The 24703-nt window shown below is 46.5% G+C and overlaps 1 protein-coding gene across 1 annotated transcript in view; it reads right to left on the bottom strand.

Moving 5' to 3' along the window:
• LOC142405259 (sodium channel protein type 5 subunit alpha-like) overlaps positions 1-16898 on the bottom strand; it is a 222068-nt gene extending 205170 nt beyond the window's left edge. The window contains exon 1 of the mRNA XM_075492326.1: positions 16745-16898. The gene's annotated coding sequence lies outside the window, so the exon portion shown is untranslated. The remainder of the gene's footprint in view (positions 1-16744) is intronic.
• Between the last annotated feature and the right edge of the window lie 7805 nt (positions 16899-24703).

Genomic DNA, 24703 nt, shown 5'->3' with positions numbered 1-24703 from the left:
GACAAGGTCCTATAGGCTATTCAGGCATACAAGTCACCATTTACCAAAAGAAGGTTTTCTCAGTCTGTATTTAAGCATCTCAGAAAGAAGTTGGCCTCACAACCAAGATGTTATTGCCTGGATCAGCATTTTAAACATGGGGGGGGGGGGGGGGAGTAGAAAAGTGTACCAAATGTAAAATGCTGTTAACTGTCAAGAAACTATGAAAAGCACAATAAACAGCAAATGTTCACTTTAGCAATTTGAGGCTGTAGAATGGGAAAGAAGGTCAAAACTAGCAACACAAAAACACACAAAACATAATTTATATTACTAAATATACCACTGTGGTAAATGCTTAAAGGGCTACAGATAATGTTAAGACCTGTTATTTTGGCCATGGGAACAATTATAAGACAGGGGATAGTCCTGGTGATGGGTCAGGATGAATGAGAGCTCTTTCCCTCACCAGCACTCTCTGCATTTTCCTCCATCTTCCTCTGCCTCATCCTTCCTCTTCCCCCTGGAGGCTCAACCCATCAGAGGAAGAAGATGGGATGGAGTAGAGCAGCCATAGCTGCAAGACTCCCGGGCTCAGCGGTGCGGGGGAAGGTGAGTCCGAGAAATCATCCTTTGGTCATTTCTGATTTGGATGCTCTCAGGTTTCCCATTAGCAGCAGCGAGGGATGACTCACTGCTCACCGAATCCCCCGCACACCAGTGCTTGGACTGAAGAGCTCTGCACACACATGCTGAGTCCACAATGGAGCAGAAAGGAACCCATGGCCTCGTGCGGTGATGGGGACCACGGAGGCGTCCCTCCCTCCACCCCTCCCTGGCATGCCCTGGTACTCTGCAGGATCCAGACCACAGCATAAGGTAGGGCAGGCTGCTGGCCTAATTCCCCACAGCAGTCCACAGCAGTGCGATAAAACAGCTTTCCCAGCGCAGAGGTTGGTGTCATGCTGAGCACACCTAGGTCATGCAGTGCAGAGCCCCATTAGAGATCCCTGGACCAGCTCCAAATGAGTAAAAGCATCCATAGCACATAATACAGCAGCACACAACGATAGTAGGTCAGGTCCTAGAAGCAATAAAACCACATTAGCAGCATGTAAAACTATGCTAAGTAGCCTCTCCGGTTGTGCCCTGAAAAAAAAATAGCCTCCTCTGGTAGCTCTTTACTGCAACCACTTATATGAGTGCCTGTGATTTTTTAGGTGCACAGCAAAAGCTCTTGGGGCATGGACTTCCCCTTGGGCACAGTGGGAGGATGAGGGATGATATGGACCCTCAACAGCTCGTGCAATCAGCCACGGAGAGATACTGCTATGCTCGCAGCAGAGCTTCCTTGCACCTGGTGTGTGACTACCTGCACGGTGCCTGGGGCAAGAGGCCTTGGGGTGCTGGACGGAGCAATGCCTCCTTGAGGTTAAGGGCACTACTTTGACCAAGAGTACAGGAACCTGGCTGCTTCTGAACTGAAGAAGGAAACACTTGAATCCAAGAGTAAGATTTAGAAATTCTCAAAACTAAAAATACTTCCCCAGTAAAGCCAGTGAAGCACAGCTTTCCCACAAAGCCAGCTTCATCATTATTATTAATATTTATTATTACTCTCAGGGCACATAAGAAAGGTAGATGGTCCCTGCCACAAGGTGCTTACAAAGAGACTAAATTCTTTACACAGAACCTGTGTTTCTTCCAAGGGACACTATCCTACAGCTGATACTAGGATGAAAGGGAACCCAGCAGAGACTGCACTTTTGTTACACATTTTTCCAGCAAATAACTGATTAAAGTTTGCATTCCAAGTACAGCTATGCTGTAGGCTTATGAAAAATCTTCTCATTTGAAAGTCATTTTCCTTCCCTGCATCTAGGACAATCAGCAGCATGAAATAGAAAATAATAATAGATAAATATGCATCAGCCCAGAGTTCATGCTCAGTCAAAGCCAGCAGGCCTTGCATCTCTCTCTAAAGGACCCCAGTAACAGTGGGTTTGAAAGACTGAATTCTGATCCTTTCAGTAAATGGAAGAAAATCTCACTGGCTGGTAAGGATTCGGCCATGATTTGGGAAATTATCCTTCCTCCTCATAACCCTTGCTGTTCAGCTCATTGACCCAGTGGTTGTAGCTCACCTCCCAGCCTGGGCTTTCCCACAGAGCAGAGGGCTTCTCCGGAAGTCCTGGATATTTCAGCCCAGCAAAAGCGTGCTGAGGCCACTGACTATCCCAAGGATGCTGTTTTGTTGAAGTCTCCAGCTTAAGACAAAGTGAGAGAGGAGCGATTCGCTGCTTGGCTGCAGAAAGACAGTGGCTGTAGGATGATGACTCTGGTTTTGACCCTGATATCGTTTTCCTAAGTCTCACTTATGTGTGGGCTGTCAGCAGAAACACAGAAGAAGGTGGTATGATATTGCAACCACATTTCATGGGGGGAAAAAAGCATATTTGCTGTTGCCATCATGTGCTATGATGTGGGAACATGTACCAGACTGCTCTGTATTAATGGCTGGGGGCTTGTAGCCCCGCTTAGTCTCTCCTTTATTAAAAGGGATGCATCAAGGTTTGGTGATGTGAAGCAGATCTGTTTTACTGAGGCTTTCTGCAGAGAAAGGATTTCACCCTTAATGAGATGTTGGGGACTTTTCCCTTTCCTAGTTTCCCAGCTCTCCAAATACCCGCTGCATCGTCCTTCAAATCCCATGTTGGCCATGTAGCACAGAGACTGTACAGTCACTCTCTCTGGGCATTGAAGAGCTCAAAAAGTTTCTACCTCATATCTTAGGTCAACCAAAATGTCTTGCACGGTGCAAAGAAATGCTGCACACACTGCATAGTGCAAAATGCTTTTTTAAAAAAAAAAAAAAAAAGTCAAGAATAATACATGTAACTCAGGTGCCAGTGATAGAGTAGAAAGACAACAGTGAGAAAACTGTAGCTAGATACATTGCTGGCCTTTTCAAAGACAAGAAGGAACTTTTCAAATACATCAGGAACAAAATATATCCTGGAAGTACTGTCAGGCACAACACCACGGAAAGGGCAGAAATGTTCAATACATATTTCTGTTCTGTACTTGGGAAAAATCCACGTGATGGAGCAATAATATGCTGAGAATGACATTCTTTCCAATTTAAGAGTGATAAAGAAGTACAATATACACCAGCTTCTTTAGCTAGACTTTTAAAATCAACAAGTCAGGGTAGTTGCACCCAAGAGTTACTACAGACTTGGCCAAGAGGTACTCTGAATATCAGCGTTGCTTTCCTAGGTATTGGGAGAGTGTTGTAAAGCACCAGAAGAAAACGACAGTTGTGGCAGTATTTTACATGGATAAACAGAAAGATCTGAGGGACCGTCGGCCTCTCTGCTTTCTGAGCAAAAGAGCTGATGCAGGGCTTGGTTAATCAGGGCTCAGAGGACAGTAATATGATTTGATGGGAACATTACCCCGTAGAGCATTTCAGTTCTGATGTCCAAAACGCAAGGGTTATGGTGACAAATTAGAAAGGTTTAGGGAAGTATCACTAAGGACAATTACGGGCTGGAAGAAAGGCTCCTAGTAAATGCTACAGAGCGCTCAGTCATACCAAAGAGAAAGTAAAGGGATGAATTCATCACTGTACCAGCACCCTTGGACGAACACAGCTACAATACTACTACTCCACATATTACAGAGTACTTTGCAGTCTGTCAGACTAAGGTAGAAGAAATCTAGTGGCCAGGAACTGGAACAAAAGAAAAATAAATCAGGTGTAATGTGCACACTTTAAAGAAAATAATTTAACCATGGTTTACCAAAGACTGATAATTTACCAAAGATTGAAGGGTGGAAAATCCATTCCCCTCAATCCCTGTTTTCTAGATGGTATCTGCTGTAGCTGAAACAATACTTATTATGAGAAGCCCTCTGCTGTTCTGGAAACAAGAGTAGATGATCACAGTTTTACTTTACGGTTTTATAATCTCTAAATTATGAGGTTGAGCCTAAATTTTATAGCCTTTTTTTTTTAATCCCACTACCAAATGAACAGAAAGGCACAAGCCGAAATCCTGTACTGGGGCTTCAAAACACCGTACAACACTGTGTGTATGGAGCTCGGTTATAGAATGTGATGGGAGTAGCGAGAAATCCAGTTAAAAAAAAACCCAGGTGCAACGGCAAAAAACAAACATTACTGCAAATCTAGACAGGCTCAGGGTTCCCTCGCTGCAGAAAGATGGCTCAAATCTCTGCTCCTTTTCTGCTCCAGCGCCTGTCGCAGCCCGGCTGCCACCGGGGCTGTGTTACAGACAGGCGAGCGTCGCCTCGCGACACCACCTGATTGGCACCCAGCCTTCCAGGGAGTGGGAGATAGTCAGCCTAAAAATAGGCTGTCCTCTGTTTTGGCTCTCCCCTCCCTCCGTCCCCCCGCAAAGGCACAGGGCTGGCGGTCCAGGGAAAAACATCCAGAAAAGCAGCAGCCTCGGTGGAGGCAGCCGGGCGGTATTTTTGGAGATGGAGGAGCAGGATGGGGTGCTATCAGGGTGAGGCTGAGCATCGTGCGGGGGATCCCTGCCTGACCTCCCGCTTCTGGGAAAGAGTGATTTCCACCACCTCTAGCACAGGAGCTGCAACCCGAGCCCCCCCGGCCCCGCTGGAGGTGCGGGGACAGAGCGGAGCCACGCGGCCCGTCCCTGCCCTCCGAGATGTTGTCCCCAGCCGACCCACAGCCAAAGCAAAGCAGCTGAGCTTGGCTCTCATGGCGGCTCCCGCGGCAGCTCCCCTGTTGTTCCCCGCTTGGAAACTCTCTCCAGCCATCCCATTATCCTGAGGAGGCCTTTGCTTCAGCAGTGCGTGCAATTTCTGGTCCAAGGAACCAGCGTTTACAGGCAGCAAAGCCTCACAGGACAGTTTTTAATAGGAATTTCATTGACACTGAAGATCCTCATAGGACTTTGATGAACACTTGAACTTTAGTCTGACATTTAAGTGCCTAAAACTCTGTATGAAGCCCAAATTAAGAGATCTTCTACTCTGCTATTGATGCTACATATGCAGCTCTACAAAGATTCCGAACATCAGTAACATTTCAGAAAGCATTGGTTCTGCTTTTAACTGGATACGACAAGTCAAAATCAATTAGAGATTGATTTCAATTCTGCTTTTTTTTAAATTTATTTTTAGCGTGCAGTTCGGTAACCAAAGTAAAGAACTGCAATCAATGAAGCTAACTTACTTTTTAGCAAAGCTGTTGCCTAGATTATAAGACCTTTTGCAAAGTTTCCCAAGCTCGTAAAGGCAACTGTGTAAATAATGTCACTTATTGAATTCTGCGGAGTGCTCTAACAGCAAGACTGATGGGTAGCCTAATACATTGTGTAGTTGCTATAAGCAATAATCTCCCATGCTAATCACAATTTTCACATTCATTAACATTATAGGAACCTCCTGAAAGAAATCATGTGCCAGGGAACCATTCAAACATATGCAAAGCTAGCTATGACTATAAAACTAGCTTTCAAACTGGTATTGGGGAAAAACCTATCCAACATATTCTACATCCCACAGATCCAAATGTCCAAGGTACTGCTTTCTGAGTCCTGCTTTGGGCCACGTGGTCCCGCAAACTATTGTGTGTGTCCAGCTGCCACAATTTAAAATGAGCATGAAGTGATGGTGCTCTGCATTCAAGGTGAGATCTGGTCCACTGAAGCGAGAGGAGGAACTGCCCCTGCAAGACCATTCCTCCACGTGTCACTGCTCAGCTTGTTTCCTGCCTGAGCAGGACTTCAGGTAACATTGGGGACAGCTCAACAGACTCACAAAAGTTGAGGCAGTGTCACTCCTTGGCCACCTCCAGGGACCATCTCACCATAAAAACAGTACAGCTGGCACAATCCCCACCTTGGAAAATAAACCTGTCAACCACGGGGCTGATGGGGCTGGTTGTTGGTGGCTTTATGGCTGTGCAGCGCTGGTCAGCAGCAGTCCCTGCTTTACAAAGCTGCTATCAGCCCAGGGATGAGAAGCTGAAAATGAAAGTGCCTAAGGGGAGCGCATGGGATGAGGAACCTCCCTGAAAAGGCTCGCCCATGCACAGGGAAATTCCCTCTGCATTTTGGGGCAGGAGGGCTGCTGGAGCTCATGGGGACAATGCTGATGGTCCCTCCAGAATATTTTTTAAAACATCTTCCTCCTGGTCTTGGAGACAAGCAGCCCTCCAAAATAACCTCTCTAACAGAGATAAAGCTTCTTAGCCAGGCCACCCGCTGCAAACCAAATCAAGTGCACTAGCTTGCCATTAATATATAGTATTTTCAGTGCTGGGTGTGCACATGCCTGTGTTTTCCCTGGCTCCTTGAGACCTTTTAAACTCCAAAAGAATGATACATGCAGTTCCCTCCTGCTCCTTTCCTCCTAGAGGAGGCTTGGCCAGCATGGACACTGCAGAGAACGGGGCACAGCTCATGACACGCCTCTGCACTGGATCTGCTTGTGACAACCTCATGATAGTTCCCAGCCTCGCACTGTCATGATTTATCATTTGGGGTCAGAAGACCCTGTTTCGGTTCATCAAGAAAAAAGGCAGGCAGCATGCATGCATGTCGCTCCCCTAGCAAGATGCTTAAAAAAGATGACTATATGCCAATTATTAGCTCAGAAAGCGTGCCTGGCCATAAACATCCTATGCAATATATAGGGAAACAGCCATTTTGATCTGGAACCAACTGCAGAGGGTGGGTTTGATTTATCAGAGAAGGCAAAGGCTGTTGCAGAGCGGGGCGAGGAGGAGGGGCCCAAAGGTGGCTCTCGGCCACCTCTGTGCTCTTTGATCCCGGGGCCGTGCTGGCCACAGGCCAGTCCCCGCTGTGGGCTGTGTTAATCTGCGCTGGCCGCGGGTGCCTCCCGGCAGGCTCGGTGGCAGCTGGGGATTACCGGGGTCAGGGACACCCTCCATTTTCCCTTCCTCGTACCACTTGCAGCGATGGTCAGGGCAAGGGCTGGGGGAGAAATAGCTACAGCCTCGTTGCAAGGGTGCACACACGTAGGGGGTGTCCTCAGTGTATCCCCTGCCGCCTCTCACCCCGGTTTGCACCAGCTTCTTGCAATAGCTGGGCACACATGTCCCATCTGACACCACAGATACGCCAGTTCCCAGCAAAATGGCGAGTATGCAAATGGTGGAGCTGGAAATTGCATTTTCAATATCCCTGCTCCATTCCTCATTTATTTATTTATACATATATATACATATGCACATATACATGGTTATTAATCCATACCTGATGCACGTAAGCAGGCAGAGGTGCCAATACAGTCCAACACCCCCAGGCATGCAGGGAGAGCCAGCTGTAATAGCGCGTGGGGCAGGATTAGAGCGGGAGGACCACGGTCCTCTGGGACATCATCTTTGTCCCTCTTTCACCTCCTCTGGTCTTTCAACAGGACCACAGGCTCACTCACAGCTGGGGGCACCTTTGGTCCCTGACTCCTGACACCCGCTCTGAAGCAGACGGCACGTGCACACCTACCCACAGCCTCCTGAAGCCAATGGGGATCTTTGGCAGGTCTGGATCAGGCACTAAATCCATATGATGGAGCCTTTTCAGATGTGACTTCAAAAGGGGCTGAAATCCCAGGATTTTGTTTCCAAGTTCCCTTTAAGACTACGCAACTATAGCCTTCACCTGGCATTACTCGATCTCATGAGCCTGGTTGATGTAGGTTAAGCAGTCACTGGCCTGACAATGGGATACTAAACATAAAATACAATACAATATGGTATAACACAATAAAAATTCTGTGAACAGCCCACGTTACCTAAGTAATCTGCTTCCCTGTGGATCTCTGGTGGATTCATTGCTGTGTAGTATGTGGCTGAGTCACCCTACAGCCACTTTCTTACGTATGACACTCCTTTGAGTCTCTCTACTCTCTATCTAGGAACATCCTTTGACAATGCCTGCAAACCTCAAATAGCTGTTAGTCCTGAACCTCTGAATCAAATTGTCCAGTGGGTTCAAAAGCTACAGGATAGGACAGATACATAATGAGAGCAATGGTAAACCAACTGAGAAACTGAGCAACAAAAGATGATTTTCCATGGCTTGAGCAATGAATGACTAAATACACAGAAAATCATAATTTCCTGTGCAACACAGTCATTATGCTATTTCCTTCTTATATTTAACCAATCCAAGCACTAAAGGGATACAACAGACATTACATCTGGCATAACAGTTAATCAAAAAACACCTAAAAGACAGCTTTAGAAAATTCCAGGGAGGGAATGATGTTTCAAAATGTAATGCCAGATCCGAAGAAGTCAAAAGGAGCTTTACCTTTGGCTTCACCAGGCTCTGGATCAGGCCCTTAAAATAGTTCTGGAAATGTTCCAGAAAACTTATTTCAGGTACATTTAAGCTCTGTGCTTTGCAGCTATTCGGTAATTTTCACTGTTAGTGTTAAACTGTCCAGGGGACTTTTATGCTCGTAAACAAATCCTCCATGTCCCTTATGTTGCTTTTACGTTGACGCTGCATCACTGACTTCAAAAAACAGTCTCCTGATCCACCCGGTTATGAGACAGCGAGCAGAATTAAGCACCAGAGATGTGTCTAAAAGCCTTGGTTTCAGACTCTGAACATCACTTTAGCTAATTAATAAAAGAAAACCACCGCCCAGAATCTTTCAATGTTTTCAGACCATAACCTCATATTCAGCCACTTGCTCTGTTCCCAGGAGTCTACAACCACCAGGACTTTTTTTTTTTTTTTTAATTGTTGTTATCGTTACTATTATTTTGGGGGTCTTTTTTGCCATTCTCCATATTTCTTTAAAAAAGGCAATGTGTAACCCAGTGCAGGGTTTCTAGGTTCTTTCTGGCCTGCCCTGAGAAGCAACTAAAAAGCAGAGAGCTTCGCTGGGTCCTGACTATTGAGCTCACAACACACAGAGCAAGACTTGCCAGCCCAGCACCACTCAGGTTTCACAAAATGGGGAAAACATGGGGAAAGCTGGAGGAATCTTTTAATGAAAAGAACAATTTTTCACAGATGTAAGAGCACATCAGGAGCAGCGCTGCATTTCACAGCTACGGGAGAAAGCACGTTCTCCGAGCCATCCTGGGCATCCAGAAGGACATCTGTACACCTTGCAGGTGCTTGTTCAGACACCGTGTGATCATGACAAAACTTTTGGGGGTCGTCAAGTTCAGGCAACTTCATAGAAAAGCAAACACAATGTAACTCAAGTGAAACTTCCACTAAGGGAAAAGGAACCCAAGAACTCAGAGAGTTTCTACCCCGATTTCATCCTCCTGTGAAGAATTCAGAGCCTTGATTCAAAACTGCCTGAACCCAGGAGGAACAGGAGCACGATGGACCTACGGGAAATTTGTTCTCGGCTAAAGTACTAAAGTACTTCTTTAGCTAAATACTACTACAGAAGTATCAAGAAAGGATGGGGCAAGGGGGAAAAGCACAGAGAGGATTTATTCTGCCTTTTTCTTCCCATATTCATACGTTGATTCCTTTTTTTTCCCTTTTAGCTATGACGTATGGTTTCATAACAACTATTTACTTTTCTGTCTTTATCTAACAGCTGTCTGCTGAGAAAGACGGAAAAATAAACTAAACGTTAAAAACGAGAGAAACTATTCATATGCAATGTATAATTGCATGCTATATTTAAATCTTTGTACATTATCTTTCAAATTATATTTAGTTTCAACAGGAGGGGAAAAAAAAAATCCCCTTTACTTTCTAAAATTAGCAACAGAATTTGTATATTGTTTTCAAATACAACCACTCTTCCTCAGAAACTTTTGCCAGGGAATAATTAATGGTAGGAGACAGGGAATCTGACTACATCAGATGTATTTTGACATTGGCCCACTAACAGTCACCTAGAGCAAAAAAATGGGGAAGTCCTCAGGGAAAGGGCTGTGTAAATCTGGATTACCTCCGCCAAAGTCAAATGAATCAATCTGGATTTACACCGGCAGAGCCGAGGAGGAGGATTCATGCCTCTGTTTGATGGACGCAGGGAAGAAAAGAGCTACGAGGACTTCAGCAAACCAGGGTAACTTTGCCACGCGCTACAACTCTGAAGGGGTTTTTTCCTAAGAGACACACAGCACACGCCGGCAGCAGCCCCTGCGCTCGCATGAATGAGAATTACACGCACGCATTGAGGGAGATTAGAAGACCTCTCGACGTGAAACACTGTTGAAAAGAGATAAAGGACAAAAAAAAAAAAAATTCTTAAGATACTTGCAGTGTTTTCCAGACCCTCTTGCTGCAGACACCGCTGGCAACGCCTCCGGCCCCTCCAGCAGCACGGGAGCCGCGCATAGTTCAATGTCAGAGGCTGGAAATCGGGCTTGGGAGGCAGCGGAGACGATGTGCTCGGCCCCAGGGAGGGAGAGAGGGCAGCTGCGTCACGCCGTCGCGCTGGCTGTACTAATATGGGGAGCAGCGGTGGCCAGAAATCCTCGTCCAGAAGGAAAGGACAACCCTTGTAACACGAGAGCCGGCGCAGGAGCGCGAAGCGGGGAGCAGACACACAACCGTGGGGGGCTTTGGAGGGTTTAGGACTTCCCCGGGCCAAGAGGACGGCACCGTTGGCTGCATCCAACATGGCAGGGAGGGGAACAGGCTTGGGTGCGGGGGGGTCCCTTCCCCACAGCGCGCAGCTCCATCAAACACAGCATAACTACCCTGTTATAATCGGGCAGGTATTTAAAAGAGGCTTCAGTGTGATTTTATAATTGTGCATTACGTAACAGTTACCAACGTGTCAGGCCTCAGACAACACTAAATGCCTGCCTACAGGTCAGGCTGTAATACTTTAATGATGCGTTTCAGTCCTGTTCAGTCTGGGCTGAAACCCTCTCAGTATTTCGCCCTCCCCTTCCACCCCCATCCGTGTCCAGGGGCTTCGGCTGCATCTCCAGCGGGGCAGCCGCTCGCGGAGCTTCCTCCCGTCACCAAAAACCTCCCTCTAACATTTCTCTCCGTAGCCCTATGCCCACTTTTGGTAGCTACATCATGAGGAAAACCAAAAACTTCACCACAGAGTTACTCCTCTTTATGAGCTTTACATGATGGTGAGGGGGTTTTTTTATTTAATCATGACTTTTTTTAAAGTTCCATGTTTTTTGGGATTTCCCAGGGGCAGTGTCTGCCCTTGTACAGCCCAGCAGCAGAGATGCTCCTCAGAGGACTGAAATGAGCTGGCAGCAGGGCATAAAATCTGAGCTGGCTCCTACAGGGGTGAATTTTTGCTCACATAAAATCACTAGAAATGATCCCTCTGTGCTGTCCTGTTTTGATTACCCAGGACCAAGGTTCTGTACACCCAGAGCCGTGATGCACACAAAGCTTGTTAGACCCCTTTTCAGCATGCTGTAAGCCAGACGGGAGGAACCGTAGCGTATTCAGCCACCGAGACACTAACAAAACCGTCCATTTCTTTGGATAAAGTGACCATTTCATTATGATAAGAAAAAGAATGTTGGAAAAATCACTTTATAAATAATACAGTCTTTGAGAATGGATTTTGGCCTAAAATGTTAATATGCAATCTGTCTCCAGCTAATGGGTCTTGAAAGAATTTGTTCATGGGCAAGTTTTTCCATAACTTCTTTTTATAGAGAGTTTTCAATTTTCTCTAAAGCCTTTAGAAAGAGCAAAACCCCACACACACAACTCCCCCCTCCCAAGACCCCTCCAAAATCCCAAAACCTGGTTTATTGGTCAAAATCAGCCTGCAAATGCCATGAATATGGAGAGAGACTCCTTGCTTCTAACACAGACACCTTACTCGTGCCCATGGTCTGCATTCAGTTACCTAACTTTAATTCACTTAAACATGAACCTGATGTCAGTAAGACTTTTTAAATATCCCATATTAATACTGGACTTTGATTGAAATTAATAAAGCACAACTTGCAGATATCTTCGAAATGATAAGTTGGATGCAAAGCAGTTTTAGTACCTTAGGAATCCAGCAAGCTTTAAAAAGAATCTATAACCTGTTGGTAGGGCTCTCTAGCATTGCAGTAGAAAGCCTCTTTGGCAGAAGTTTAGTGAACCAGGAAAGTTCAATTCAAGCTGAAAGATGAGATAAATAACCTGGTTAAAAAAAGGACTTATTTTTTCCAAGATAGAAAAGAAAATCTTCTCATTTTAAAATTAAATTTAAAAAGGCAAAGGGAAAACTCAGAGCTTAACAGCATTTTTAATTTTCCTGCATGTTTTGGTACAATGTTATTATTTGACGCGTGATATCTCTACCTTTAAAATGCTCTTGCAATATTATGATAAAAATAAAAACCAAGCCATTCTTGCCATGCAGAACTGTGATTAAAAAAGGCTTTGTTCATTACAAAAAGCAGGGAGGCATGTTTTTGCCATGAAAGATAAGAGATCTTTTGACATCAATGAAAATTTTGCACACAAAAGATTCACAAGGTGACCTCCTTGCAGGAGGCCAAGTTGCACCTCCCCAAAGGTGGGCGTATTAGAAGAGAGGGAATTTTTGTCGTTCATTTGCCGTCTTTCCTGGGAATATGCCCCTGTGAACCGGGACTGATAAGAAACCTAAAAAGGAGGGGTACAAACCGCGATCATGACAGCTGGTACTACATGCATTTAATAAAACCAGTGTGTGCACTCTGTCCCCAGCCTGCTTAGGGACGGGTAAATGTCTCCTCGTTCTTCTCCCAGGCTGAGATCTGGGATCTCACCCACTGCAACCAGGCAGCCCGCAGCTGGTCCAGTAACACCATAGCGGAATGAGTGGGAAATAAATAAGGAAACGCTATTAACCTAAGGAAAAGAAAGTAAGGGTGACCACCTCACCTGCAGCTACACTTAAAGAAAGTCACTGACTGTATAAAGGAGCAAAAGGATCCTCCACAACAAACTTTCTGAACTACCCGGATCTCTTTGGTGACACAAAAACTGCAAGAAGGAGAGAGGGGTTAGGGACATTCCAGTTCTGGAAAAGTTTTCTTTTCCTCATTATTAGTAACTCTAATTACTTTGAAAGAAGAGCAATGAGATAAAACCTGCAGAGCCAGAAATGTGACCTGATTTCCTTCCTGATTTAGAAACTGTCACTTTGCAAGAGAAACCCAAAGAGACAGAGCCAGGTCAAAGTGGGCCCATCAGTTTGGTTTGCAAAGTAAATAATAAACCAAGATCAACAGAAGTATAACCAGGATTTTCTTTTCGTGGATGTTCATCAGGACGATGCTATTTAAAAGATAAACAAACACGTTTATCTAGCTGAACCATTTGCGGTCATACATGACACTGTGGAAGAGAGATTCACTATAAGCAAACAGGAATACACCCAACTGACTTTATGTATTTTCCTCCGGGTTAGACAGTAAAAGTGAGAAGCAATGTCAGAATTTCAAATATAAATTGCTTCATACTATGATTAAGGCCCTCCCTCAAGACAGCGTGTAAACAAAAAGCAGAAAAGTCAAGCATATAGTTAAGAGTGATGCTGTTTCTGTGATACCTGAGTTTTATTTAACAGAACTGAGAAATCACTTGTCGCCTTTTAACTATCAGAGCTATAATTTTCCAAAGTAATTCTTGAGGATGATTGGAGACAACTTACAAGGTAGCAATTTTCAGGAAGAACTGAGCACCCACCCTCTGAAAACAACAGGTCTCTTCAATGTTTTTCAAATTGAGCTTCCAAAAACTTAAGCATCTGAATAACCTGTTCCTTCTGAAAAGCATGACCAGGATTTCTGAACAACTGCCCAACATACTTTAATATGCAATCCAAAATGTTCTGTGCAGAGCACTCCTTCAAGATACTGAACAGAAGACGGTAAGAAAGGAAGGAAAGGGGGAAGGAAAGGGGGAAGGAAAGGGGGAAGGAAAGGGGGAAGGAAAGGGGGAAGGAAAGGGGGAAGGAAAGGGGGAAGGAAAGGGGGAAGGAAAGGGGGAAGGAAAGGGGGAAGGAAAGGGGGAAGGAAAGGGGGAAGGAAAGGGGGAAGGAAAGGGGGAAGGAAAGGGGGAAGGAAAGGGGGAAGGAAAGGGGGAAGGAAAGGGGGAAGGGGGTCAATCCCTGTCTAATATAATAAATAGGATTTTTTAAAGAAATTAAAACTAGCTATATTTCATAAATCTCCTATGCCCATCAGGATGTCATTTCCTATCAGTACATTTTAAAATATTATTTTGGCTACACATTTAAATCAAGAACACAGCAACTACTCAACGTTTTTCTGTAGCTTGTAAAAGTCCTGGAGGTGTTAGCTGGTGCCACAGGTGTTAGTCCGTCATAGCGAGAACCGAGGCCAGTTTCTGATTCAAGTCAGGAATATAATGCTTTCAACTCTGTTGCAGTTTTAAAGTCTGTACCCATAAGCTGTCATTCAGAGTCAGGAAGCCTCACGCTCTACATACACCCTTCATGGTCAAGGTATTTAGGCTACATACCCAATGATGCAACCGAATACCTTCGTGAGCTCTGACGAATGATTACGGGTATGAAACAATATCAGTTCTCTACCATACTGTACAGAGTTTTTGCATGCTTTAAATCTGCAGGACTCCTCACAGCATAAACTACTTCTCCGTGCAAACACAGGCATCAGAATCTGACCCTTTGTGTTTGTAAAACACTTTGAGAGTCTCAGCCAGAAGTACAAAGCTGTATTATGAATGGATTCAGAGTGAGCGTCAAGCACTGAGAAAAAACACATTACAACATCGAACTCCAATCATGTACAAGTTAAGTAATATATTCATCTATGATTATTTCTGGCAATACTATGATCTGCCTTATACCAAAGGTTACATAAACTCCACTACTTAAGGCTGAGACTTACTGGTACATTAATCTACAAATATCACAACTTACAGGAGAGGCTTCTATTGCTTAAATGTTGAGACACTTGCCCCCAAAAGACATGCTTTTTTTTCTCTATTTCTGAAGCTCGCTGTCAGCCATGTTTGCCATTTAAAAAGGCTACACCAGAACAAAAAATATTCCCCAAATAAGCAGACATCACTCCAATCCCATTTGCATCATTCCCATCCCGTCCTGACACTGGGCTCCTCTCAACTTTTTTCGGCACCAGATATCTCATCGGAGGCAATGCACTCAAACCAACAGCAGCGACACTCTCAAAACCACCACTTTCTTGGTCCATTAGATCAAGGGAGTTTCACTCCTCACTGCCTCACAGCTCTGACCTTTCCAATTCTCTGCCACCAAAAGCTTATAGGATCTGCCGGATCCATCTGCAGCTCCACCTGGCCTGCTTTCCCACGCCAAAAGGACGGATCAAATATACGTGTCTGAAAACACATCCCTGCTTTCTCTTCATACCAGCTGGGAGGGAACCCCCCACCGCTACCGGTTTCAAAAGAGAGGAAGCCTCCAAGACCACTTCTGCAAAGCCCCGAAATCCTGGGAAATCACAGCAAAATGAACTTCAGCACCTTGGACAGGACACACGCACGGAAAATCGCCGAAATCGGCCCATCGGCCCCGAAAATGCTGCGCCTGGACATGACCCTCTAGGACACATCTGCGGGCCTGTTTATTTTTAGTATTGACAAATCCTCTTTGAATCGCCGCGTTTATTCCACCATCCGCCCTGTATTTCGGGAAGAGCTGCTCGCCAACCCGGCGGTGGGAGAAATTGGGGCCACCAGCTCCGGATCCGACGCCCGTCTGCGGGATCAGCGGCTGCCCCAGTTGCAACTGGAAAAGCTCGGCTCAAGCACTCACAAAGCTCAGCTCATCCTTTCCAGGCAAAACGAGACCTGTTGCCGTAGGTGCGTGTGGCTCGTGTGTTTCTCTGCTTTCTAGAAGCTCGTCTCCACCTCCTCACCCAAATCTCCAGGAAAAATAAAATGAAAAGGTGTGATTTATTCCCATTGCAGCCACACTTTGGTTGCATAAGTTTTGCTTTCATTTAGCTTTCATTCTCTCTCGCAGTGCTCCCAGTATGCCACTGTTCCCCTCGGGGCTGCCTTGATAAAATCATGATCACCTTGCCGGAGTGCAGCACAGCTCTCCCGGTTTTTCTTTTATTTGCATAAGCCAAGTCGAGTTTTTAATTTGTGCCAGTAAAAACTCCAAATGTTTTAAGCAGAAGCACTCTACAAACAGCTTTGAGGTGAGTGGTGCCGTTAAGACATACACTTAAAATATGTCAGTTCTTACAACAAGTAATACCAGTAATATTGTCATGATACAGGAGAATGATACATTTTCCCTGCCACCGCAGAAATACCCATTCTAGTTCATTTCTTCCCTTCAAAACGTGCCACTAAATTTCCACTCCAACACATCTGACGCCACATGACATTAACCGAACAATTTGCAGAGTATTTGCTGTGTTGTTATTTCTTTCCGGCACTTCTGAGTGCGGAAGAGAGATGGAAACTAGACCAATTCCCCACCAGAGTTACACTTCGACAGCAAAACATACATCCCTCTAGATATCCTCCGCTTTTACAGCCCGGCGCAAGCTTTGCTGAGCCAACTTCTCTCTCCTCCAGCCCCCGGTAGCCTCTCGCCACCCTGCCCGGACGGGACGGCCGCGGTGCCGGTGCCACCGCTCCTCCCGCCTCGAGGGGGAAGTTTGGGGAAGGGAAAACCCGGCACTACCAATTCCTCCTCCACCGCACGCTCGGCACCGGACGTCTTTTTGGTTTGGTTTGTTTTTTTTTCTTCTCCCTTTTTCTTTATTATTTTATTAACAAGCAAACAAAAAAGAGAAACTTACATTGGTTTATTTAATTTTTCCTGCTAAACCAAGAGTCCCAGAGCCACTTCATTGTATCCACAGAGTTTTAGTCCCCGAGCGGCACCGTCCCGCGGGAAGGGCCCGGCTGCTGGGCGCGGAGCGCGCTGCCCGCCCGCCGCGGAGGGCGCATGGCTCGGAGCCGCCGCGCCGTCTCTGCGGCTGCCGCGGGAGCGCAGCCCCGGCCGGGCGGCGGGGGCGGGCGGCAGGGAGGAGGGAGGCACCGCCCGCCCCTCCCCGCCCCGCCGGGCCCGGGCGAGCCCGGCCCGGCCCGCAGCGCCCCCTGCCGCCGGTGGGGGAGGGCGAGGGGAGCGGGGGGAGCGAGGAGGAGGAGGGAGGGAGGGGCAGGGGCGAGGGGGGAGGAGGAGCGGGGAGGAAGAAGGGAAGAATGGGGAGGGGGAAAGGAGGATGGGGAAGTGGGAGGGAGGGGGAGGAAGGAGGGAGGGAGGGGGAAGGGTAGAGAATAGAGAGGTGGAGGGAGGGGGAAGAGGGAGGGGTGGGGAGGAAGGAGGGAGGGATGGGGAGGGGTAGAGAATAGAGAGGGGGAGGGAAGGGGAAGAGGGAGGGGTGGGGAGGGGTAGAGAATAGAGAGGGGGAGGGAAGGGGAAGAGGGAGGGATGGGTAGTGGTAGAGAAGAGGGAGGGAGGGAGGGAGGGGGAAGAGGGAGGGGTGGGGAGGGGGAAGCGGGAGGGAGGGGGAGGAAGGAAGGAGGGAGGGAGGGGGAAATGGGAGGGGTGGGGAGGGGGAAGCGGGAGGGAGGGGGAGGAAGGAAGGAGGGAGGGAGGGGGAAATGGGAGGGGTGGGGAGGGGTAGAGAATAGAGAGGGAGAAAGGATGGGGATGGGGAGGAAAGGGGAAGAAGGATAGGCAGGGGTGAGGAGTGGGGAAGGAGAAATGATGGAAAAGGAGGTAGGGTGGGGAGGAAGGAGGGACGAGGAGGGCTGGGAAGAAGGGAGGGATAGGGAAGAGAAGGGTGGAAAAGAAGGCAGGAGAGGGGATGAGGGAGGGCTAGGGAGCAAAGTGGGATAAAGAAGGCTGGGGAGAAAGGTGGGAGAGGGAAGAAGCAGGGATGGAGCTGCAATGGAAACTGGGGGTTGCCACAGGGGACTTGAAGGGAGAGTTCGACCAGGGCGAGGGGACACAGGGGAGAGGAGAGCCGCTGGGGAGCAGGACAGGGCAGGGGACGGAGGCAGGCATGACCAGTGCCAAAGCTGGACCCTCTGTTCACCCCACGGACAACCGAACCCAACACCTCCTGCAGCTGCCTGCCCCGAGTGCCTCAGGCCTTAAGGAACAGATGCCTGGGTCACGCTTACAGGGCAGCAACCCCAGTGAGCAGGAACAGCGGGTTTTACCAAAAATAAGCTGCCCAGCAATGTCTGGGAAGGGCATAGATGGATGCTCATAGGTGGAGAGAGGGGTGGCAAGAGTTTGCTGGGAATATTGAAGTATTCAGGGTGCTAAAACTTGAAGAAACTTCTGAAGAACTGCAAAAAGACCTCAAAATACTGAGCAAGGTAAAATAGGGTATACAGGGAGACGGGCATCGCTTTGCTGGCTCAGTGATGGGTTGTGAAGTGGCTGTTACCACTCCAGAAAGAGTCTGGAGCTGTAATAAACACTCCTGTGAAAGCATCTCAGGGCTTGGTAGTGATGAAAGAAAGCAAGTGCTGGGAAAGGAGCGGATCATGTAGGAAAAAACTGAGGAGGCTACAAAACAGCCCGAAAATGCAGCAGTGGCCCCAGGAGGGTGGATGGAGAGCAGGTCTCCATTCAAGAACAAGTTCACACTCAAAGAAGTTATCGAGTGAGGGACTCAAAATATGCAAAGGTGCAGAACTGGAAAAGCAGCAAATGAAGAAGTGTCTCATAGGGAAGAGCAGGGTGAGGAAGAGGAGGAGGGAGGCAGCTGAGAAGAGGGGGTAGAGGTCAGAGACTGGAAAACAAAGACTACAATTAAAGGGAGATGGAGGGGCATGAAGACTAGGAAAGGCGGAGGAGGGTGGACGTGGACGTGAGCTCCCTGGTGGGAAAACAGCCTGTGAAAGCCTAGAGCAGTGCAGAGGCGCAGAACGATGTGCGAGGTAGGAGATAAAGGAAGGCAAATCCTCAGGGATTTAGTCACTCAACGTGAAGCTGAATGGTGGCTGTGCAAAGGGAGGGATGTTCTCACGAGGACCCAAAGTGGACAGAGGGGGGGAATGTCTTCAACACCAGAAAGGCAAACTGTGAGTCCTTGGCAGCTCAGTCCCTGCTGTTGAACCCCTAACGCTGTGCCGGCACATCTCTGCAGGACATCTCTACCTTACAAGAGAAACAGCTTTTTTTCAGTGGAGTTTAATGGATTTTCAACAACATTTTAAGTTCAACCAGAAAAAGGAATTCACATCAGAGCAAAAACGCTGTGTAGGGATTGCTGCTGTCCTGAGCCCAGCACAGCCCTGGTAGAAACCCTCCTCACTGGGATGGCCATGGTACGGTCCCACCATGCAGATGCTCTCAGCACCTAGAAACACCCCTAGCGCTGGGGCAGCAGGTCCAGCATCATTGCAGGGGGCTCTGACCTGCACAGACTCCTACCATGGAGCCATGCCCTTCATCACTTCTGAAAATGGTACTTCCTCCCTCAAACCACCCAAACAGCTAAAAAATACTGTCGAGGCCTTCACGGGGGAGCTGGGCTGGTGCAGAGAGAGGGCAGGAGAACCTATTGCTTCTTCCTAAGCAGGAGGAGTTAATAGACTGCCTTGGCTGTGGCATAATGTTCTCTGTGCTGGTGACAGGTGAGGATGTATGTTTTGTGACTTACATGTGTATGCATTTGAGGGAATTTTGGGGTTGGTATATCCTCACCTGTGCTTTCACAGACCAGAGTTTGCCTCTGCAGGTTGATGTCACACAGACATTGCTGGAGCTTTAACTTAAATTCAGGAATTTCATGTGGAAGGGGCCTCAGCAGCTAAAAGTAAATATTTTAGTCTCTTCCATCCAGTTCTTGCTCCACTCACAATCCATGAATGAAGATCCTCATCTCTGTCCTCCTTCCTTCCTTAGTAATCTCAGTAGCAATGGTCTCAGGGTTGATCACAGAAATGAAGTGGGAGCGGACAGGGGGAGCCAGCAGTGTCCCAGTGGCACAGGTTTAGTGTCACAGCCAGGGAAAGGAGGGGAAAGCCATGAGCTTTCACTCAATGTAACATCCCATCCACTGTCCCATCTCTTGTCTCTCTTTTGCAGTCTGCGATATGTAATGCTACTCTAAATTTTCAACTCTACCACTTGTTTATGGAGGGAGGAAATACTGTTGGACCCTGATGAAGCACCAAGAAGATCTGTCTCTGTTTCATCTGCCTTTAGAAATTGAGAAATTATTCCTAATTCCAGCAAATCCTCATTCCCATGATAATGAAATCAGCTCAGTCTAAACCCAGCTTATAGAAACACAGAGCAATATTTACAAAGGAAATAAGATGAGTAAAAGGTAGGAAGAAGTACAGGAGGGGAAAGCTACCTGTCAAATTTATTCCATGCTAGGAGCAGGACTGAGATGGTTCCCTGATTTCCTACCACCTAGTTCAGCTCACAGCCCAGAAAACCGTCCCTTCCCCCAGTTTTCAGTTCAAATATGTACACGTTATTTGGGTACTTATTTCTAAATTGCCTCCCTTTGAGCATCGCTTCAGAAGATACAGAAATGTAACCCAGGAGCGTACGCTGAAGGCAGCGCTTCAGGTGTGGGTTCTGGGTCTGTGCCTCATCAAATTCATGCAGCAAGTGGGGAGCATCCTTGGCACAGGAGCAACTCGTAATGCAAACACTAATCATAAAGCAACCACATTAATTGGAACCCTATAGACAGACTGATCAGAGAGAGGAAAATTGATTAAACATGTGCTGCCCTGCCAAAAATCTTCCTTTCTGCAAGAAACATTGAGGTAATGCTGGCTTACCGAATGTCTGAAAAAGTTCAGGCGAGTCAGCTGAAACCAAATAAATGTGCATGTCAGATGGAAGTAAGTACCAGCAGCAAAATAAATACTATGCGGGAGATCAGTTGATGTCATCTTTCTATTCACTTCTCTCCAAAAACGTACCTTTTTCCCCACAAAGCAATCACTGCTTTCTTAAAGAGATTATAGACAGCAGTGCTGGTTGCAAAGAGCCATTTATTCTTCCAAGATGTTTATAAAGCCTTTCTTTCATCCCATATCCCTACACATTTCTTGCCACCTTTTTTAAGGAAACAAAGAAATTGAAAAATGTGCAGTTCTCAAAACTGTGAGTTTGGAGAATAGTTTTAGTTCAAAACACATTGTTTTTTCTTAAAAAAAAAAAGCACGCTCCTTTAGAAATAGTTTTCTTGCAAAACTTCATTTGGCAAAAAGGAAAAAAAAGTATTTTTCTTCAAAATTTGAAAGGTTTTTCCCTGCCCTCCCCCACTGCTGGTGCTCAGTGGAGTGCTTTTGATTTCTAGAGACTCCGGCTTTCTATAAAGCCTTTTACTACCTGGGATAAGTGCTGTGAGAAGCTCCTTTAGCACTACGTGCCATGAGGTTGTCGCACGCAAAAATCAGTTTAGCCAATACTTCCCTCTACCGGGAAAGAAAAATACTGCGATTTGTTATAATTCCCTTTGAAATAACGGGAGATAGCAGGACAAGAAGGGTTTTCCTGCCTAAAGGTGACAGGAGATTCGGGGTGCGTGGGATGAAGAAAGGGCATCAGATTCAGCGTGTCAACAGGTTGCTCATTTATTAACCGGGCAAGAGGGTTTTGGCCATCCCATATTGACCCCCCTTTAATGAGGATCGCCCACAAGCTCCCTTCCCCGCTGGCTTCCCAGCCCCACTGCCAGCGAATGGAGCAAAGCTGCAGGGCTGGGTCCCCTCCACATCCCCACCTCTGTGCTATGGGAAGCGTAAGGTCAGGCCACTACTTGCATCAGGACTGAACCCACCGCTGGGTTGCATCAGGGATGCTGCTAAAGCTTCATTGTATAACATTGTCTGGGATCTGGGCTTATTCCTTCCTCTGTAATAAGTGCCCTGATTTCTTCTCATCCCCCACTTTAATTTCAATAAGCAAAGATACCCTGACATAAACCCAGCTGCTGTGTCAGGATACATCTGTATCAGTCTTCAGCTTCTGTCTTTTAATTAAGTGTATCATCCTCATGGAGCATCTCTCATCAAGCATCCATGGGGAAATCCTGTAACGCCTGGCTAAATTGCTACATTTGTTCAATCAGACTCAAAGATATAATCCTAAAGTGAGCTAATCTAATTTAATGGCGGGGAAAAAAAAATTTACAGGCAGGCAGTGCCTCTGTCAACGAACGTGTCCAAGTGTGAAGAAAGCGTTCAGTGCCCTGATAGACACATAACAGCTCACATCATTAAAGTAAAATTTATTTCATCTGCCTGAAATGGCTCACCCCCATCCCCAATTAGTCCACTTGTGTCACACCAGAATACAGCTGCGTTTCAGTTTAGAAGGGGACGAAGGTTATGCTGTGCTGGGCTGAATTACGTCCCATTACCACACTCTTGCCGCCTGTGGACAGCACAAATATTTGGTGATTAGGCAGTTCAGAGAGCAGAGAAACAGTGCTTCGCTAAGTGGGGAAAGCATTTACATGGGGTTTAGTGATTAGCAGTGTCAGAAAGGCAGAGCTTGGGTTTCCAGCAAAGCTTTCTGTTCCTCCAGTGTTCCTTGCATCGTAACGAACCGCAGGCTGGATGAATTTCTGACACCCAGAAGGCTGAAAAAAATTTCACCTCACACGAACTTTTCTTTGCTAACTTCCTCCAAAAAGTTATCCAACTCCCTGCTTTCCCAGGTTAGGTAAAGCCTCCTGTGAGGGAGTGGTCACACATTGAGCCTTTGCAAAGCGACCGAGAAATATAAATATATTCCCTCCTTTTTGGATCAAAAGCAGCAACTCATGACACTGAAGCTGCTTTACCCCTGCAACCTCTCTTGCAGAGGACACTACCATCTCTCCAGCGGCTTTAAGGACCAGCGAGGCTTAGTCCATGGAGGGAACCAAGAGAGCTCCTAGGCACAGCTGGACTCTGGGTGCCACAGGGAGAAGTTTAGGGGGGCGAAATCTAAGCTTTGCCAAGCTCCGTGGGAGTTTTGGCTGTGATTTCCGTAGGGAAGGGCTTCAAAGCAGACCAAAGAAAGGTTAACCATTTCTAGAAAAAATTTCCACATAGAGTCTAAAGCATCTAGAAATCTTGGTGCTTTATAGATGCTGCAAGATCAACCATACGTGATGTAAAATCACATGTGATTTCTGGCAAATCCCATTTCCTGCATGCTTTCCTTCCCTTGCACAGGCATTTTGAGCAAATCCTTGCCTTACGTCTGCCTCCACAGCCCCCCCTTGTGCATTATATGGGGGATCTCCAAGGTATCTCACTGCTGTTTCCAGGCTGAAACTAATACTGGCTTGTCCTTTGCATTTCATTGTGTTAAAGACACCAAAAAAAAAATTCTCTAACAGAGTTAGAGAAAGATGGTTGGTTGGTTTTGGTTAAACACTACCTGCAAGCCTGCAGTTCGAAATGTGCCCTTGGGTGCATCGTGCAGCCACAGCTAATGAGAAGACCCCCAAAAGGACTGGAGGGAAACTCAAAATTATAAAGTAATTTTCTGCTTTTAGTATGCCAATCCCTCTTCTTTCTTTCATTGCAGTCCACTATGCCCTCCCTTCCTCCATTTTAACCCTAATTAAAGTCAAGCTTCCTTCCAGTACATTCATTTAATATTTTACATGAATCATGAAACATTTCCTTTTTTTTTTTTTTTAATTTGAGTCTTCTAATTAATTGTAATGCCTATTAGTTTGTATTCAGACACTGCCATTTCAGTTTCTGGGAAATGCTTGGGCTAGAAAGATCCAACGTAGCTAAGCAATAAAGACCACAATGTCTTTCAGTACGGAAATAACCCTGTGGACTTCTCTAGGACTGCTCTAGGCCTATTGATGCTCGCATAGCATAGGCCAGGTCTCGGGCAAATTGTAGTTACAAGTGGTTAAGCGACTCAGAATTTCTGATAAAAGTTTGACAAATCTGAAGGAAATTAAACTGAGCTATCATCCTCTTCCTTTTTTTGTTGAGTTTCCTGCAAGGTTTCTACATCATCTTTATCTTTCAGTGCCCTTTCTCTGGTGCTCCTCACTGATGTTTTCATCCTTACACTTACTAAGTTGCAAATCCAGGGGTTGTAGGCTGCAGGGCTGTGGTTGCCCATGTTATTTAACTTGCAAAAGTCTTCAGTTCACCAGATCACTTCTTTCTGGTCACTTTTCCCTAGCATACCTGCTTCTCCACCGATTTCCAACCCAAGTCTACTGCAACAATATAAAGATGTGATAAAACAGTCTTCCTTTCTGAAAAGAGGAAGGCACCCCTGAATTCAGGAACTGTCATTAGTATTTTTTCAGTGTCTTTAATCTGAGCAGCTGAAACCCCAGGTGGACAGGAGGCCTGCCCTGAAGCTTTTTCAATCTAAAACTCTTATCCTGATAGTGCACGTGCATGGGCAACTTGTCTGAGCCCCATTGCCTTTGGGGATCGATCGCATGAGTGCTGGTACTCATCCTCCTGGTGGGATGAAGGCACAAGGAGGATGGGTGGTCAGCAAAAGCCTGGGTGGAAGGTTATAAGTAGAAAAGGATTCAATGACAAACAGGCACTCACAAACTGGTGGTTGTGTTGGGCTGACCCGTTCCATGCTTGGGGAATGCAAAGGGCACCAACAAGACCAAAGACCAGGAGGCAATTTCATGGGCAGATCTCCACGCTGCACCTTTGAGTGAACACTACACAACCAGAAATAATTACCAAATATATCCACCAGCTGCCTCTTTTGCCTAAGTGAAGAGTGAAGCTAGCCCTCACACATCTCTTTGGGCTTTCTTCTTCTCTCCTTT

The sequence above is a fragment of the Mycteria americana genome, chromosome 2 (genome assembly GCF_035582795.1).
Source record: "Mycteria americana isolate JAX WOST 10 ecotype Jacksonville Zoo and Gardens chromosome 2, USCA_MyAme_1.0, whole genome shotgun sequence".
NCBI lineage: Eukaryota > Metazoa > Chordata > Aves > Ciconiiformes > Ciconiidae > Mycteria > Mycteria americana.
This window is presented reverse-complemented; position numbering and strand designations above follow the sequence as displayed.